General features: G+C 42.0%; 1 long non-coding RNA gene across 1 annotated transcript; it reads right to left on the reverse strand.

Moving 5' to 3' along the window:
* Positions 1-2433: 2433 nt before the first annotated feature.
* Positions 2434-15025, reverse strand: LOC310754395. The gene is made up of 3 exons (XR_014543796.1): positions 14929-15025; positions 3517-3610; positions 2434-2859 (listed from the first exon to the last, which is right to left on the reverse strand). It is a non-coding gene; the product is annotated as an uncharacterized lncRNA (long non-coding RNA).
* Between the last annotated feature and the right edge of the window lie 482 nt (positions 15026-15507).

A 15507-nucleotide genomic window follows, 5' to 3' on the forward strand; every position in this document is an offset into this window, starting at 1 on the left:
TCACCCTTCCAGGCCATTTTCTCATTTGCTCTTCCTGTTGAAATGATACCAATTTAAGCAAAGCATGCTTGAATGAGACATACCCTCATATCACAGTTGGACCATCTGTGTGCCTTATCGTACTGCAATGGTCCCAAGTAATTCCTACATTTCCCGCTAATACCAAAATGAAAATCACTGCTGTTTATCAGATTGCAGTGCTGAAGAACGAGGCTTATTTTACACATATGCTTACAGGCAGATTAAGATATACAGGGTGGGGAGCACACTGTGGAACAGAAATCTGTTCTGCTAACAGATCTAATCATTTAGTGTACTATAAAGGCTCCAAATTTCATCTGCTAACCTATATGCACTTCCTAATTACCATTCATCAACCTGGCATTTTAAAGCATTCCCCTGTGTTACCAATGCGCTCTTCAATGGCTGCCTGTAGTAGTTTTAGCAGCTTTTCATCCTGGAGGCATTTAAAGCCTTCCTCGGAGCTCAGTTCTTTTGCACTGCTTCTTACCCACACACATTTAATAACGGAATAGGTTGAATGCAATATACCCAGTGGTGGCTGGTGCTCATTGGGACTCATGCAATGTAAAGCAGGGAAACCAAGAGTAGTCAAAGCTTGAGCCAACATCAAGGGGAAACCTCTTCTACAAGGGGCAGGCCTGAGACTAAGAAGAATTATAGAACCAATTACAGAGTTGAAGGGAACACAAGGGTCACCCGGTCCAACCCTTGCAACGCAGGAATCTTTTGCCCAACATGGGGCTCAAACCCACGACTCTGAGATTACAAGTCTCATTTGCAACCAACTGAGCTATCAGGCTGAAAGGAAGAATACAGCCAGGACCACTGCCTGGGCTGGTTTTAAGAAAGAAGGCAGGGTATTTGGTGGGACCAAGATAGAGGTTGGTGGGACAGGGCACAATTTGCCCTAATGAAGAGTGGTATACAAATTATTATTATTATTATTATTATTATTATTATTATTATTATTATTAGACTATCCTCCACCACATACACCTGAAACAATGATTTTAGAGTCCTGTGACTGAAAGCTTCCCTGTGTGCATGTCTGTATTCAGAAAATAATAACAGGGCACTCTAGAGACACATTTTAAACTTGAAAAAAACAAACAAAACTTTGATAGACATCTGGACTCTTGACTATTCAGCTATTAATGCCACTATTAATGTGTACATTTCTGTTACTAAACTGGTTCCCAGATTTTAAGTGTGATGCTATAGCTTTTGCTGTCGAACGAAACTCTTTTCCTTCTCCAGATGGAATGAGTGCATACTTGGATCAGACCCACTAAAGCCTAATCATAGCTAGGAGTGGGGAAGAAACCTGATTCAGGTCACATTTAAAAGTGAAGCCCACCAAGTGCCATTCGGTGGCTCCCCCAAAATTCGGTGGCTCCCCAAAATTCCTTCTCAGTCCCTGAAATAGTTGCTAAGCAAAGGAACTATAGTGGGAGGGCTGGCATTGCAAAAGGCACAAGGAGGGAGTGGAGAAGCCTTAAATACTAGGCTAGTCCATTCCTTCTCATTGGAGAATTAGTCTCATTTGGCTACCAAATCCTATCCCAGAGAAAGGGACCACTTTGAATCTCTCTCTCTGTTTTGTGTGTGTGTGTGTGAGAGAGAGAGAGAGAGAGGGAGGGAGAGAGAGAGAGAGAGAGAGAGAGAGAGAGAGAGAGAGAGAGAGAGAGATCTGCCCTCACTCTGAGAAGGAACATAATTTTGAGGGGATATTTATAAAGACCTTTCACACAGAATGCACTCTCAGGCACACTCCCACTCAGAGATGCCAGGTTGATGACACTAATATCTTAAATGAGAGCATCCTGTGCATGTTCTCACCGTACGAGGTGAGCCAGACATCTGAAAGAAAGAGGGCCTTTTCACCCTTTTTTGGCTCTATTGTCCGTCATTGATAGACGATCTTGTCTGAAATATGGACAACAACAAAAATGTCCTTGATTGGACCTGATTAATAAGTTTCTTCCTGCAGTCTCTGATCCTCTCTCTTCTGCTGTTTTTGTTCTGTTATTAACATATGCTTATACTCTTTTTAAAAGTCCAATAAAAAGATGGGGTTGGTTTCCCCCCCCAGCAGTGGGTGTGGCAGCATCATAGCATGGGTTGCTGGTACCTGTAATGGGGCAAGTGTTACACACCCCCCCACCGGTGGTCTGGGCAGCTGGGCTAGTGACACACACCCAGGGGTCTTACACAGGCTCTTCACCTGCTGCCTCCGTGCACCTGCCCACTAGTCCAAGCTGCCCGCTGCCGTTCCTCAGCTGCCAGGGCTATGTGCCTGTTTTGGGGGCGCCTGATTGTGCCCCCTCAAAAGTGTGTGCCTGGGGCCACGCCCCCCTCCCCCCATGCTACGCCTCTGAGTGTGGCATCTACTATATTGTCCTTTCAGTAGCAGACACAGCCCACTTGTATTTTCTCAAGCTTTTCAGTCGTAATTCTAATTTGTGCCATTAAAAAAAAAAATGATTACCAAGCTATGGAATGTGTTCATACCTTACCTTTCCTTTCAGCAGCTCAGCAATATACAGCTATTACTTGGCGTTGTCATTGCAGATCCTGGAATGCTAATCCAGCACTAATATAGATGTGTCTTGCGCATATGGCCTACGCTACATCGATTTAGACAAGCATTCATCATGAACTAATTAAAACTCTCTTTTCTGCTTAATTATTGGTCTCCAATGATATTAGATGAAGACAATGTATATCTCAAGAAGTTGACAGGCGTGTGCACTCTGGAAACAGTGATAGCTGTCATACACTTGGTGATTTCAATTTTCTTTCAAAATTATGCAGGAGGAAGCACTTCTGTAATGCCTTGAGAGAGAAAAAATTAAATGAGAGAGAGAGAGAGAGAGAGAGAGAGAGAGAGAGAGAGTAGAGAACAGCTGCTGATATTGATTCTATGAATCTGAAACTTTATGAAACCATAGATGGATACATTTGACAGAAGCATATTTCTGGAAGACTTTCAGACTTAAGCAAACAACATCTGTTAATATTGACTTTTGGAGTGGGGTGGGGAATTACATCGGAATTTTTCAGAAGAATTACAATCAGCAATTGATTGAAAAATATGTTCCAGTGCTGTAGAAAAGAGAGTATAAAATACAAAACAGAAGGTTAGAGGGTCTGATTTCTTTTCAGTGTATAAGATTACACAGCAGTTGTATTTCACTCTAAATGGGCCATTGAAATAAACAATGACTCACAGCAGAAGTCGAAGCATATCTACTTAGAAGTAAATCCTGTTGAATTTAGTGCGGCTTTCTCCCAGGTAAGTAGGGTGGGGATTGTAGCTTGACTATCTCTTGTTAGGGACGTTTCAGGAACTCTCAACTGGATTTCTAATATTTTGGAATTACTTGATCTTGTTTCCAAAGCATTGTTAATGCATCAGGAATCATCCATTATTCTAATTTTCTTTACTAAATAAATAAATAAATAAATAAATAAATAAATAAATAAATAAACCTGGTATTTGTAGGAAGTTCTGTGCATTGGGAAACTTGCTATAGTTTTCTTCCCCTTCCTCTGATGGCCTCAGACCAGAGATTCCCCCTTAAAGCTGCAGAAGGGGAAAACATGCTGGTTGTTGTTGTTGTTGACGACATTATTGTTGTTGTCATTGTCATCTTGCTAAAGTGGCTATTCTTACAAAAAAAGAAAGAAAAAGATTATTATTACTTCTTTAAATTGCTGAATTTACCTTGCTTCCCATCCACATATGTTCACAAATCATAGTACAAAGGCTAAAGACAAATGCAGTGAGGTTTGAACCTGGTACTCTCTGGTCAAAACTCCTGGCATCAAAACCTAGTACCCTTGGAAAGCTTTTGGAAGTTTAGCATCCCAGCAAGGACCACCTGCACTGTTGCCTATCCTGGACCCCTGGCTGTAGGTTTCCCTACACCTGAGTGACTCCCAATTGATGGATACCCCACTGGTCTGACTGAATTTAAGGCAGCTCTCTGTATTTCATATTAGGTATCTTAACAACAATTCAAAATACAAAATGTATGGCAAAATGAGACTTCTCTCGGGGAAGAGAACCATCTCTTTGAGAACTGCACCTAGCACAATAATAGAGCTCCACTGAATTTGACAGTTCCTTTTAAGTGTGTTACCTACTCAACCATCTGGATGAAGTAGGTTAAAAAATATGGGGCTAGGACATGAAAAAATAAGCACATAATACATACACTATGCATCTCCTGTCTGTGCCCATTTTGGTCTATGTTGCCAGCTACACATTCCTTATGAAGTCCACAGCACTTCTGTCACCACTTGATATATGCTGCCTCACCATGTCTAACATTTGTCCCTTTCTGCTGACTGAGAAATGTTCGTTTTGGTGGCAGATCATTTAAAGAGCCTTGACACTGATCACTTGTTTTGAAACATTTCCTACTTCCTGCAAATCTGGGATAACTGTCAGGACAACATTGATGGAAATCTGTCTTTGGTGTGATGACTCTTGGGACTTGGGAGCTTTGCCTTACAGCTACAGCAGTTTATTCTGCTTCCACAACACACACACACACACACACACACACACACACACACACACACACACAACTATTGGATACAAGGAGTTGAGCCAATGATCACATTTAATCTAGATGAGCATTAAGATCATTTGCAGATCACTTACATGACAATGGAGGATGGCTAAGAAAACTGAGCAGCTGGGGTGCATGTTTTGTACATTTTCATTCTAAACATAGGAAGCTGCCTTCTTCTGAGTCAGGTCGTTAGCCATTTGTGTACTACTTACAGTAATTGGCAGTAGCTCTCCAGGAGTTCAGCCAAGGTTCCCTGCCAGTCCTACTGTAAAGGGCTGGGGATTGAACCAGGGTATATTTGTAGCCCTGCCTGGATACACTAGGAATTGGACTTTAGACCTTCTGCATGCAAATCAGATGCTCAATAACATACCCTCCAACATTTCTCCCATGAAAATAGGAATGTCTCATTCCATGATGATGATTTTACTGTTTATACCCCACGCATCTTACTGAATTGCCACAGCCACTCTGGGCAGCTTCCAACATATATAAAAACATAACAAAACATTAAACATTTAAAAAACTTCCCTATACTTGATTGCCTTCAGGTGGTTTGGGAGTCAAATAATTCCATACCCTCCAACATTTCTCCAATGAAAATAGGGACATCCTACTGTCCCCTCCAACATTTCTCCAATGTCCTAAGGAAAAGTTGGACTTTCCGGGATCAAATCAGAAACTGGGACGGCTTCTCTAAATCAGGGACGTCCCTGTAAAATAGGGACAGTTGGAGAGTCTGCAATAAATGGAACAGTTGCATCTTCATGTGAACATACTGAGTTAATATTAAAGCATTTTGATGGGGCTAAATAAAAAATTGGCAGGTTGTTTCCACTATCATGTTCAGGATCAGCAAAAAACAAAGAAAAGAAAAGAAAAGAGAAAAACACCTTTGCCTTTGAGTGATATTTTAGGAGTGAAACAAAGGGAACAGGCATGCAAATACTAGGCCTTGTTACCCTGATAACAGGTTTGACTGTAAAGAGGGTGAGTCCCAATACAAACCAAGAGACATTGGCCATTTCTCAGGGGAGTTTCTCAGGGGTGGCACCTACCTGGTATAATGTCCCTGCAAGTGTGATCTATCAATCCCAAACACTATGCTTTATGGAAGCTTCAGGTCAGGGTGGTGAGATATAGTGAGGCCCTCAGGCTGAGAAAAAGTTCATCACCAATGATTTAGATACGCTTTATTCAGGAAGAGTTTTAGTGAAGCATTTCTCCCATTTTATGTGCTGTTAAAGCATGTTCTCCTTCATAGAGAGCACATGTTGCAGTGGGGTCCAACAGGCCACCCCTCTGTTGCTGGACGGGTTAGTATGGATGACCATCCACAGTGATTGGGCGGTTGGGTTACTGGGCAAATTTAGGTGTTGCCATTTAGGGGGACGGACCAAAGGTTATAAAATCAAGTCACGCAGCACTGACTGGGCTCTTTTGCTGCATGCATCAGATGACCCGCCAACCCACCCTATTCTAGGACTATTGCGTTGACCTTGCTATGCCTGTCATGGGGTCATCTGCCGTTGGGGCAGGGGCCTGGTAGGAATTTTGTCCATTTGGCTTATTGGCTGGTGCCATTTGGTTTTTGCCTACTGTGTAGCAAATCGTCACAACTTGTAAGGTTGCGGTTTGGCATCGGTTAAAAAATTGGTTGGTGGAGGGGTAAGGATTGGCGGTGCCTGCCCCTCCAAAGCTGCTGTTGTGAGGGAATTCCGTTAAAGGAATCCAGGGGCTTGCCATTCTTTTGTCCATACCCCTGAATGGGGGTTAGGGCCGCGCAAGCCCCTGGGAGCATACGGCTTTCACTGGAATCTGGAAGTCAGTTCTGTCCCTGGGCGTGGGGATAGATAGTCATAACCAATGCCTAAGCAACCACTCACATTTATGTATTTTAATAACATTGTGGCCAAAATTATGCCAAAAACCTTAAACAAAAATTATGTGTGAATTATAACACTGGTCCTGAGAGATCTGCATTGGCTCCCAGTACGTTTCCGAGCACAATTCAAAGTGTTGGTGCTGACCTTTAAAGCCCTAAACGGCCTCGGTCCTGTATACCTGAAGGAGCGTCTCCACCCCCATCGTTCAGCCCAGACACTGAGATCCAGCGCTGAGGGCCGTCTGGCAGTTCCCTCACTGTGAGAAGTGAGGTCACAGGGAACCAGGCAGAGGGCCTTCTTGGTAGCGGCACCTGCCCTGTGGAACAAACGCCCTCCCGTCAGATGTCAAGGAAATAAACAACTATCTGACTTTTAGAAACCATCTGAAGGCAGCCCTGTTTAGCGAAGTTTTTAATATTTAATGCTGTATTGTTTTTAACATTCGATTGGGAGCCACCCAGAGTGGCTAGGGAGGCTCAGCCAGATGGGCGGGGTATAAATAATAGATTATTATTATTTAATTACTGTTAGCCATTATTATTATTATTATGAGCTTCTTCTCCTTTATTTCTTTGTCTGGTGGGTTCCAGCTCCCCGGCTGGGGATAAAGGCCTCATTTGCCCTTCTTGATGTTGTCACATAGCAAACATCCAAGACTGGAAGGATCAGGTAATAATGAGTGGTCAGCAACATCCCATCTAGTGTGTTCATAAGTATATTTACTGTGCAACAACCTTAGAGCCAGCCAAAAAGCCTTTGAAAAAAGCCTGGTTGTTTCAAATCATTCTTACTGTCTTAAAATCCTTTAGCCACTTATTTGGGAGTAAATAATAACTTTGAACTCAACTGGATTTACTTATGGGTTTATGTGCATAAGATTTTGCTGTGGGCATTTTAAATGCTCTAGCTTTTAATTGTGCTTTTCTCTGCTGTTTGTGTGCATGTGCCTATACACACATCAACCATCAAATAAAAGCACAATAAAAAGTCAGACATTTTAAAACAATTTGTCTTGTTCTAACCTTGTTAACCACCTATAAATCATTGACAAAAGACGCTGTGTGTGTGTGTGTGTGTGTGTGTGTGTGTGTGTTTCTTTAAGCAAATAAACAATTTGCTATCACTGATTGAGTCCAGCCACTAGGTTCCAAAGAAGCTTTTTATTATTAATAATATTATTAATTATTATAATATTATTATTAATATTATAAATCTATTGTTACCCACCTTCACACAGAACTTTACTTGCATGTTAATTTACATCTATGTCATACATTTATAGCATATTTAAAGCATATTGCTTTCCAGAAAGAAATGCTGGTAAATGTCATTAACGCCTTACAAAACTACAATTCCCGGCATCCTTTTTAAAAAAAACTACAGTTCCCAGAATTCAGAGAAGCCATTTTCTTTGAATGTTCTTAACTGTATAGTATGGAATGTGGGTTTCTTTTGGTTTTTTTTCCCTTTGCGGCTACAATGGTTTTTGAAGAAAAAAAGAATAGGCACATTTTATCTTTCAAAGCAACTATTCAGAATGCAGGCTCATATATATACATTGCAGGTTTCAAAAAAGAAAAAAAAGGCAGCAAAAGAAACAATAGCTCAACAACAAACCAGCCAATGTATTTTAGCCCTGTAGAGAACTTGATCCAAGTCCAATTGAAAAAGGCAAGATTAATCCTGTTTAGTGGGCGTAAAAGTATTTCATTGCATTTAATTACATTTGTCTAGACATTTATGGGATGTAACTAAGTTGTCGAAAACGTACGACATCAAACTGCTGTGTGTGCTTCGTATTAAAGGGCCTCCTTTTGGCTCAAGAACAGTGAAAAGTTATTTTTCTGAAAACAACTTCTGAGGCTACAATGAAAAACATGATTTCCATTGTCAAAGGCTTTTTTTTTCTGGACAAACTCTTTTTTAAACTTAAACAGATGCTTTAAAAAATATATGCGCTGAGAAGCTGGTTGAGATCTATGGAGGGATCACAACACATATGTGTTAAATGAGTCTTGCTTAATATGAACAAAGCAATTCATTATGTTTTACCCTGTTTTCCTAAGGGAAACAGAAGGAAATATGGTCACATAGAAATGCCAAAATAATCTGCTTCCTTTTTAAGGCTCAGCTAAACAAGGTTTGAAATAGAAATTCTGAACGGGGGGTTGTTAGGCAAACAGGACTCAAATCATTAATAAAATGCAATTTTCTGGCATCTTGAATATTTTCCTGTAGCTATCATAAGCAATGTCCTCCTCTACATGTGTGCACACATAGGAATCCAAACTAGCGGCACCTAGATTGAGGATTCTTTAGGAATCCACTTCAAGGGCCATATCTCATGATTTGTAGACGAAAAGTCCTATAAATGCTACATAAGGCTGGAAAAGACCCTTTTATGAAACCCTGCTAGACAGTGTAGAGCAGGAATAGCCAACATAATGGCCTTCATTGTGGAACTCCTGTTCCCATCATGTCTCATCACCGGCCATGATGGTTGTTGAGGCTTAAGGGAATCAGAATCCAGCAAGATCTGAAGGGTACCATGTTGACTATTCCTGTTGTAGGCAGTACAGAGCAAAATGGGCCAATGGTCTGACTCAGAACAACAACGACAACAACAACAACTATTATTATTATTATTATTATTATTATTATTATTATTATTATTATTTTCTATACCTCCCTTTGGAGTATAAACAAACAAACAAATAAATTATACAAGTCGTTTTTTGTTTTTATACTGTGACTTTGTAGGTTATATCCAGCAGACAATTCTGATCCACTGACCAAGTAGGCATACAAAGCCAGGCTGCAGGTATTTATATAACAAGTCTGGCCAATCTTGAAGCTTAATTGTGCCTGCCTGTTACTAGGCACAGTAACAACCAACCATATTCTCTTCCCATGCCTTAACTTGTGCCTTAATTGAGAGGTTCAGATGTATGTCACAAAAGCCTGAGTCGGTTCCATAAGTTTCCTAATTCAAAAACCGGATAATCAACATCCTGTTCAGTTAACATCTCTGTGAATCAGAGTTCAACATGAAAGGCATGCGCTCTTTCTAACTTAATGGCAGAGCAGATTTCATTCCATGAGGCTGCTGAACAGAGGAAAGATAAGAAGCACTTCTATCGCCTCTAGTAAAAGACCATTTGTCTTTGGTTTCCCACAAAACTGTCACCTAGCAGCAGCCCCCAGCCCTGCTTCCTTACATATCTATTTTTCTTTGCATGGCATGTCTCTTGCACTGTAAGCCTCAGGACAGGTAAGTCTCTGGCTACAGATTTTTGTAACCCACTTTGGGAGCCATTTCAGCTAAAAATCAGAGTTAAAACATTTTAAATAAAATGCATTTTGGGAATGATCTAGGACTTTGCCTGGCCAGTGGATTCCAGATTGTCTATCTAGTTTCAAAAATACTGTGATATGAATCATACCTAGATAATGTTAGGGACTAGACAATGCTGTTTCACCTGGGTTGTGAAGAAGGGCAAATTGAAAATGCAGAGGTGAGAGGCTAGCTGGCTGATTGATGTTCAGATGATTCAAATTACAAAGTAAAAAAGCAAAAGATGAAGGCTTCATAAACAAGGCAAGTTGGGGGAGGATATAGGGAGTGTCAAATGAACATCAAAGAATGCATGCTTGTCAGTAGTGGGGAAGCATCCCAAAGCTTTGACAAGTCCAGCCATTTGAACATTTTAAAACAAAAAGCCAAATTATCTCTCAAATCCTAATCAAAAGAGTATTTTGGACTGAATGGTAAGGAGGATATATGAATTATGTATTAGGTAATTATAATTAATGCTATATATAGTATCTTCAATGTGCAACTTTCTTTAAAAAAAACCACCCCTTTTCATCCTCCCACAAATCTTGTAAGATAGGTCATTTTCTATTTTACAAACAGGGAAATGGAGGCTAAGAAACCCTGAATTACCCAAGGCTAGCCAGTGAATCAGTCTGAGGCTTGAATCCAAGATGTTTAATATGTGCGTAATGGATTTTTTCCTATCACATGCAAGTAATCTCTATGTCTCAAGCTAATGGCTAAGAAAGAGTATGATCTCATGGAAGGTTGATGCACATTCTCAGGAGGAAGCGACAGACATAGACTATTGATCAATACATCTACATTGAGAAAATATCAGTAGCTGGTAAAATATTTGCATCTATAAAATCACATTCTTCCATCTCCATTTCTAATGAAATATTGTAACAGGGGCTGGGAAGATCATTGTCTGAGATCCTAAAGAAATGTAGACATTATATAGGCAGAGGATTGGTTTGTTGAAGGTGGTGATGGGGGGACTCCCACATTGTTTATGTCAGGGGGAGCTGCAGAGAGATAGAGAGGCAATTACTAAAGTCCAGGAGCTGCATTGGAATTGATGGTTGGCCTATCTCAAGAAGTAGCCCAGGCATTGGACTTCAGATGTTTCAGACTACAGCTCCCATCAACATTGACCATTCCCATGCTGACTGGGACTGATGGGAAGTTGGCATAGCTCCATTGGAAGAGCATGAGACTCTTAACCTGAGGTTTGACCCCCACGTTGGGCAAAAGTTTCCTGCATTGCAGGGGGTTGGAGTAGATGACCCTCATGATCTCTTCCAACTCTACAATTCTACAATTCTATTTATTGCTATCTTATGGTCTCAACATTTGACCTTTTAGGCTTGTGAATATGGCTTACATCTATATCTAATCAGGGCTAGGGAACCTCAGCCCTGAGGGCCAAATGCAGCCTTTGGAATGCACTTTGGCTTTGTCATCTTCTTAGGCCACATTACTCACCAGCCCTTGTTATCTGTGCTTAGTGTTTTTGCCTGGCTGGAATGTGTCCTTAAGTGGGTTCCCTAAATGAAGATGTGTAGATGAACATTTGGCCTCTGTGTAGCTAGTATAATGATTACTGTAGAAAGGAAAGAGTCCCTGGAAGGTTTCTAGGAGGGAGTGCAGTCCTTCTGGCTTCCTGTCTTTGAACAAGGGCTCATTCAAACTCCTTTTTGCACCAACAATCTGTGGGAAATCTGGTGACTGTTTGTGGTAAAACAGGTTTTTTCAGGGGAAATTCTGGGACCAAAAAAATAAAAATGAAAAACACCCACATTTGGACAAAGAGCTTTAACACTCAGAACTGTGTCTAGAAATGCAACACCAAAGAAAGTCTGGCTGAGCCCTCATAGCTATCATATTTGCTTCACCTATAGGGATTTCTGGCTCAGGTGAACTTTAGGTGAGGCACAATAATTTCTTCGATGTTTCAGTCATTGGTTTAGGACACACATTTACTTCTTAACTTCTCAGTTCTCCGTTTCTTTCCCCTTGCTGCCTGGAGTAGCAGTAGACTGCCTTTGAAGGTCTCCACGTGTAGTGTCGGTAAATCTTAGTGCTTTAATTGCATTCATCTGGGGACTTGTTATTGTAAGATTTAATAGACTTTGGGGTGTTCTCTACCGCTGCTTTAAACGCGTTGGTGCCATCCTGCTTGTAGTGAGATTGAGGAGAAAAATGGGACCTATGGGAATGACGCCAACAGTCTGGTGACTAAAGAGATTCAAGATTTTTGCCTTTAAGTGCCCCCTCAATGACCAGCAGGCTCTACAGGGGGTGGTGTGACTCACTCAAAGCCTTGGAGATGAAATATCCAGCGATAGCGAATTATCTTGGCAGAGAGGATATTCATCACTATCTTTGGATAGACCCCCTAAACCAAACAAGCTTTATTTTCTCCTGTACCCTACCAAGAAAACAGCTGTTGTTATTTGCAATCTAGCTGGTCCAGTAATGCTATTTACCGAGTGCTCGTTAAATGCTTCCATAATTATTCACAGGGACATAATGAACAGAATGACACATTGAAAGTTTATGGGCCGTGATAACTGCCCAAGCATATTCTGCTTTTGTTGTAAGCTGGTGACTCATTCTTCTGTTTATGACACAGAGCATTGGGGATATCTGAGCAGCTTTGACTCAGTCTATGGAGTCGCATTGTGGTTCCTGTCAGTTCACCTATTGCCCTTCGTGGGGTCAGAAAGTGCGGCTGAATCATGACACAATATCTGAGCTGAGCTAAAGTTCCTCAGATAACTTTTTTTTCTGAAAGAAAAAAAGAAATCCCTTTTTCATTCCCCACACCCCAGAAAAAGGAGAGCACCTCTTAGAATCTCCTTTGTATGTGTGGTGGGCTCCATTCCCTGCCCTGACCCCCCCCAAAAAAAAATCAGGGATGTTTTTCAGATTCAGATGAAACCCAAACCAAATTGGACAATTTGAGTGGACTTGGGCATGGGTCAACCCATTAGGAGCTACCCAAGGCTGCCAAAAGGACAGCCAGTCAGGCAGCAGAGGGAAGTGGGAGAGGACAGTAGGCTTTGGAAGTCTTGCTTTGCCGGTGCAGCCAGAAAATCCAATGGAAATCCATTGGATCCATCATCCTCTGGGTGGACCATCCTCATAGGTCCCCCACCTCTGCAGAGGACAAAAGATGTTATAAGTGTAAATCTTAACAGGAAGTGATGTGACAAAGAACTTATGTCAATATCCCCCACTTTTAGATCATTTTCTTCCTGCCCAGTTGATGACATAGAGCGTGCATGCCAGGGGGCATGTCCCCAGTTGTGGGGGCAAGCCGGTGCTACTGCTGTCAGTTCAGGACGGGAGATGGCTGGGCAGCAAGGTAAACCAACGGGATCCCCAATCTGTCCCCATTTCCCAGTGTCAGGAACACACACTCTAGATACTCCTGACTGGACAGAGAACCTGGAGAGAAAGATGGAATCTCTATAGACCACAGCAACTCTCCCTCCCCAAACCTCAGGTCTGCCCAAATGCTGCACTGAGTACACGCACAGCTGGAAGGGACCAGATCCACCCTGGTCACTCACCCAGGTCTCTGTGATACAGACCAGATCTGTAGCACTCTGCATCTGATACAATCAGATCATGAATGAGGGGCGTCTTACTCTGAGCTGATCTGGCATTCAGCAACAGCAGTCACAGACCCAAGGGCCGGCTGATAGGACAACTAAAATACCACTTACACGGCCTGCCCCACATTCCACACCATGCCTCTCCCTACCCTGAACCACAGCAACTGCTCCCACCCTGCTCTCCCCAAATGCTGCTATGCTAGGATAGCCATATTTCAAAAAGCGAAAATCTGAACACAAAAGTTGTTGAGCTATTTAATGAAGCTTTCTGGGGGGGGGCAAAGTTGTTGAGTTCCCCCCACCTCCAAAGTTGCTGAGCTACTTTTAAGGAAATTTGCAAAAAAAAAAATCAAAAAAAAATCTACACTTTTGACATGGGGTGCCATGCGTCCGGACATTTCAGCAGTTGCTACCCAGACACTGTTTCCAACAGCCGAATCCAGGCTATATCTAGGAAATTTCGGATGTATGGCAACCCTATACTATGCTCCTCAATGGCCATGCATGAGTGGCCTCAGCACTCACTACCCTACTGTCTAAGAGCAGCCAGTCACTCGTGGTCCGAGTAGGAATTTGCTTTTCTTAGTTCTTTGGCTGTTGACTGGATTCTCAGTAAGGATATAGCTCTCCATCCCATCCTATCTCTTTATCTCAGGAGGACTGGCAGCTGGTATAAGGCGGTGCCTAAATAGTTTGGTTGGTCCTGACAGCAAGGCATTGTGGGAAAGTCTGTATTAATTCAGCTGATTTCCCCCGCACACACACATTTGGTCACAAGGGGCAAACACAAGGCTCATCTGTCCATTCCTAATATAAACAGTGTTTTAGTGTAACTGTGTGATTAACCTTCACTGCTGTCCTTAATACTGTTTGCCTTTGTACGTGCAGAAAACCTGCAACATATTTGCTCTACGTGCCATAATAAATGTGTGGCCTGTACTTTTACCTGTACTTGGTTGGGGTTTTTTTTTTAAGACATCAGAAGCTTCTTGTGCCATCTACCCCAAAGGAAACTTATTTTTATGAGAGTTCCTTTGATGCTCGAGCCACTTGGGGAACAGGAAGCAGAAGACATAATTAATATTTTGAAGGAAAGATAAATGAATGCAGAAAAAGAGATGTTTTCAGAGAAGAGCACAGAGCAGATGGAGAGTTGATGAGGCAAGAAGATGCCATCTTGAACCTCTATCAAGTTAGACAGGTGGCAAGCTGCAGTGTTAGGACCTGATCCTGTAAAGTGCTGAGAGGGAAGTCTTCTGTTAACTGGGACATCTTGAGGTAAGTTGGGAGATTTAGGCATAGTTTCAGTGGCTGCTCAGCACCTTACTCATTGTGCACCAGCAAAATGGGTTTCTGTGTACATGTGAGGACATGATATTATTTCTGCACATCGGCATCCATCATGAACTGTTACAGAGATTTGCTGCAGTTGTGCATCCAATAGGATTTGAAAGGATGCAAGAATCCCCCCCCCCCGACCTATAATATCCTACCTTGTTCTGTTTCAGGTAAGATTTCCTCAGCTCATCAATCTCCGGCCTGCTCTGACCTCCTCTCACCTCAGTCTTTTCCCTGAAACATCTGAATTGGGAACCTATAAACATATGATAGGGTGATAAGAATGTGAATGTGGATCCAGTGGGTGTAATTCTGCTTTCCCTTCGATACACCCAACAAATGTGGGTGGAAGAGCACTTCTAAAATGGGCCTCTTGGTTGTATAAGGAGCTTTCCTCCTCAGCTTGGCTCACTTTTAATATTAGCACAGGAAACAACCATATACAGGATCAGAGCACAGGTTCATCAGTCTGTTGTCTACACTGACTGGTAGCAAATCTCCAGTGTTTCAGGCACAGAGCTATGGCCCTTCTCCAAAGATGCAGACCTACCTGAAGACACCAGGGATTGAACTACAGACTTCCTGCATGCAAAGTAGATGCTCTACCCCTGAGCTAAATGTGACTGCGGCTGCAATGAGGCCAGAAGAGTTCAGTTCCATTTAGCTATGTTCATTTTTATGTGTTTCTAAAAACGCTGTAAAGATTTGTGTGGTGCTACTGTAACATACTCGTA

This window comes from Podarcis filfolensis (assembly GCF_964270895.1).
Source record: "Podarcis filfolensis genome assembly, chromosome: Z".
NCBI classification, from domain to species: domain Eukaryota; kingdom Metazoa; phylum Chordata; class Lepidosauria; order Squamata; family Lacertidae; genus Podarcis; species Podarcis filfolensis.